The following is a 4,495-nucleotide window of genomic DNA, read 5'->3' as shown; positions in this document are numbered from 1 at the left end:
AACTACCCAGTACCCCCCTGGAGCTCGTGTCTCTAGCTGCATATGTATCAGAAGATGGCCTAGTCGGCCATCAGTGGAAAGAGAGGCCCATTGGTTGTGCAAACTTTATCTGCCTCAGTACAGGGGAACGCCAGGGCCAAGAAGTGGGAGTGGGAGGGTGGGGGAGCGGGTGGGGGACTTTTGGGATAGCATTGGAAATGTAAATGAAATAAATACCTAATAAAAAATAAAATTAAAAAAATCTTTGCCATTCTAATGAATGTGGGTTCGTGCACATATGTGATGGCTTTGATGTGCATGATACCAATCACTGGTGATGTTGAGTTTCCTTTTTTCAACCTTTCAGGGGCTCTTCACAAGCTTCACATCATGCACTCAATCCCACCCATTCTCCCCTCACCTCATACAACCTGCCACCACCACAACCTCCCCCAAATCAGAGAAAAAGGAATCACACTGTGGACACTGCAGTGTCCTAGTGTATCCCACAGTACACTCCACGGTCCACACTTCTTTCCTTGTTTCCTTATATTCATTGTACTGAGTACTGGCCTGGTACCAGAATCCTGACTTCTACCACACAGTCAATACAGGACCTCCCACCACCCTCCCTACATACTGCTGTTGCCTTGTGTAGAAAACCTGTAGTTTTGGGTCTCTAGGACCAGCTCCCCTCTCCTGGGGTCACCTCTGGCATGGTCCACTCCCCCAGGCCAGCACAGCACCAGACTGGTAATCATCCCAGGCCAGCTCCCTGGGCAGCTCCATGGTGCTATACTGGTGGTCATCTTAGACTTGCTCCTGTTCCAGGCAATCAAACTGGCCCCATGTGGAGATTGTCTGTTGTGGGATCACTCCCCACCCTGGAAGCCAGTCTGGGCTGGCAGGACATTGCTTTTTCTAAGAGTGTTAGGCTACTAATCATTCCATGTTTACAGGTCAGAACAGTGAGAGTAAACTAGGCTCTCTTCTCTCTGTCATCTACTGACACACATGGAACACACAGCCAAGCCTGCAATGCCTCTCGGGGGAAGGTGTTGAGGATCTGTACAAGTACTTATTTGTGATTTAAGTGTCATCTTCGGTGAACTGTCCAACTGCATTTCCAATTAAGTTCAGTTGTTGGTTGTTTAATGGCTTATAATAGTTTGTTGTATATTCTTAATACTGTTCCTTTTTTGATTATACTAAAAAAATTCTTCATCTAGATATTTTATAATTTTAGATCTTACATTTGGAACTAAGATTCATTCCAAGAACACAGCAAAACAATCATTTACTACAATCAAGTAGACTTCATCCCAGGGATGCAGGAATGGTTCAATATATGGAAATCTATCAACGTAATCCACTACATAAGCAGACTCAAAGAAAAAAAAAACGCATGATCATTTCATTAGATGCTGAAAAATCATTTGACAAAATCCAACACCCATTCATAATAAAAGTCTTGGAAAGGTCAGGAATTCAAGGTCCATACCTAAACATAGTAAAAGCAATATACAGCAAGCCAATAGCCAACATCAAACTAAATGGAGAAAAACTGGAAGCAATCCCACTAAAACCAGGGACTAGAGAAGGTTGCCCACTCTCTCCCTACTTATTCAATACAGTACTTGAAGTCCTAGCCAGAGCAATTAGACATCAAAAGGATACAAATTAGAAAGGAAGAAGTCAAAATATCACTCTTTGCAGATAAGATAGTATACTTAAGAGAACTCCTACAGCTGATAAAAAAAATTCAATAAAGTGGCTGGATTCAAAAATAACTCATACAAATCAATAGCCTTCCTATACTCAAAGGATAAACAGTCTGAGAAAGAATTATAGAAACGACCTCCTTCACAATAGTCATAAATAATATAAAACACCTTGGTGTGACAAGAACTTCAAGTCTCTGAGGAAAGAAATCAATGAAGATCTCAGAAGATGGAAAGTTCTCCCATGCTCATGGATCAGCAGGATTAATATAGTAAAAATGGCCATCTTGCCAAAAACAAATTACAAATTCAATACAATCCCCATAAAAATTCCAACTCAATTCTTCATAGACTTAGAAAAGCAATTCTCAAATTCATCTGGAATAACAAAAGGCTCAGGATAGCGAAAACTATTCTCAAAAATAAAAGGACTTCTGGAGGAATCACCATCCCTGACCTCAAGCTGTACTACAGAGCAATATTAATAAAAACTGCATTGTATTGGTACAGAGACAGGCAGGTATAGAATGGAATAGAATTGAAGAGCCAGAACTGAACCCACACACCTACGGTCACTTGATCTTNGACAAGGGAGCTAAAACCATCCAGTGGAAAAAAGACAGCATCTTCAACAAATGGTGCTGGTTCAACTGGAGGTCCCCATGTAGAAGAATGCAAACCAACCCATTCTTATCTTCTTGTACAAAGCTCAAGTCCAAGTATATCAAGGACCTCCACATAAAACCAGATACATTGAAACTAATAGAGGAGAAATTGGGGAACAACCTTGAACATGTGGGCACAGGGGAAATTTTCCTGAACAGAACACCAGTAGCTTATGCTTTGAGATCAAGAACCAACAAATGGGACCTCATAAAATTGCAAAGCTTCTGTAAGGCAAAGGATACTGTAGTTAGGACAAAATGGCAGCCAACAGACTGAGAAAAGATCTTTACCAATCCTACATCTGATAGAGGGCTAATATCCAATATATACAAAGAACTCAAGAAGTTAGACTCTAGAGAATCAAATAACCCTATTTTTTAAGAAATGGGGTACAGAGCTAAACAAGAAATTCTCAACCGAGGAATACCGAATGGCTGAAAAGCATCTAAAGAAATGTTCAACATCCTTAGTCATCAGAGAAATACAAATCAAAACAACCCTAAGGTTCCACCGCACCCCAATCAGAATGTCTAAGATCAAAAACTCAGGTGATAGCAGATGCTGGTGAGGATGTGAATCAATTGTTGGTGGGATTGCAAGCTGGTACAACCACTCTGGAAATCAGTCTGGCTGTTCCTCAGAAAATTGGACATAGTATTACTTAAGGACCCAGCTATACCACTCCTGGACATATACCCAAAATATTCTCCAACACACAACAAGGACACATGCTCCACTGCATTCATAGCAACCTTATTCATAATAGCCAGAAGCTAGAAAGAACCCTGGTATCCTTCAACAGAGGAATGGATACAGAAAATGTGGTACATTTACACAATGGAGTACTACTCAGCTTTTAAAAAACAATGACTTCTTGAAATTCTTAGGCAAATGGATAAAAAAAAATCATCCTGAGTGAGGTAACCCAGTCACAAAAGAACACACATGGTATGCACTCACTGATAAGTGGATATTAGCTAAAATCTCAGAATACCTAAGATACAATTCACAGACCACATGAAGCTCAAGAAGAAGGAAAACCAAAGTGTGGGTACTTTGGTCCTTCTTAGAAAGGGGAACAAAATACTCATAGAAGCAAATATGGAGACAAAGTGTGGAGCAAAGAGTGAAGGAAAGGCCATCCAAAGACTGCCCAACCTGAGGATCAATCCCATATACAGTCATCAAACCCAGACACTATTGTGAATGCCAAAAAGTGCATGCTGACAGGAGCCTGATATAGCTGTCTCCTGATAGGCTCTGCCAGACCCTGACAAATACAGAGGCGAATGCTCACAGCCAACCACTGGACTGAGCTCAAGGGACTCTGATGGAGGAGATGGAGAAGGGGCTGAAGGAGCTGAGGGGGGTTGCAGCCCCATGGAGGGAGCAATAGTGCCAACAGGCCAGATCCTCCAGAGCTCCCAGGAACTAAACCAACCAGGGAGTACACATGTAGGGACCCATGGCTCCAGCCACATATGTAGAAGAAGATGGCATGGTCCAGCATCAATGGCCCAGTATAGAGGAATTCTAGGGTGGGGAGACAGGAGTGGGTAGCTGGGTGGGGGAACACCCTCATAGAAGTACGGGGAAAGGAGGGGGGAACCGGGAAAGGGGATAACATTTGAAATGTAAATAAAGAAAGCCTTTAATCCCTGCACTTGGGAGACAGAGGCAGGCGGATTTCTGAGTTTGAGGTCAGCCTGGTCTACAAAGTGAGTTCCAGGACAGTCAGGATTGCACAGAGAAACCCTGTCTCGAAAAACCAAAATATATATATCCAATTTTTTAAAAAAATGAAAAAAAAAAACCCTAAGATTCATTTGAGTTCACTTTTATATCTGCTGTCCATCATGGATCTAAGTTTATTGTGTGGGTGTGGATTTTCACTTGGTCCTGCCACCTGTTGAAAAGTAATCTTTAGCCAAGCACTGGTGGTGCGTGCCTTTACTCCCAACAATGGAGTGGCAAAGGCAGGCAGACCTACATGAGTAGATTCCAGAACAGCCAAGACTACACAGAGAAACCCTATCTCAAAAACTGTTGTGTCCGGCCAGCAGATCACAGCCTGGGTTCTAGCCTGGAAAGGCATTTTGGAAACCTGGAAGAGAAGAGGGGCTAGGCGG

The 4,495-nt window shown here is 42.4% G+C and overlaps 1 non-coding gene across 1 annotated transcript; it reads right to left on the bottom strand.

Moving 5' to 3' along the window:
• Positions 1-905: 905 nt before the first annotated feature.
• Positions 906-1,034, bottom strand: LOC115030296. The gene has a single exon (XR_003835883.1). It is a non-coding gene; the product is annotated as a small nucleolar RNA SNORA17 (small nucleolar RNA).
• Positions 1,035-4,495: the final 3,461 nt, after the last annotated feature.

The sequence above is a fragment of the Mus caroli genome, unplaced genomic scaffold, assembly GCF_900094665.2.
Source record: "Mus caroli unplaced genomic scaffold, CAROLI_EIJ_v1.1 scaffold_20708_1, whole genome shotgun sequence".
Classification (NCBI taxonomy): Eukaryota; Metazoa; Chordata; class Mammalia; order Rodentia; family Muridae; genus Mus; species Mus caroli.
Note: the sequence above shows the minus strand (reverse complement) of the source record. Positions and strands in the feature narration are given on the sequence as shown.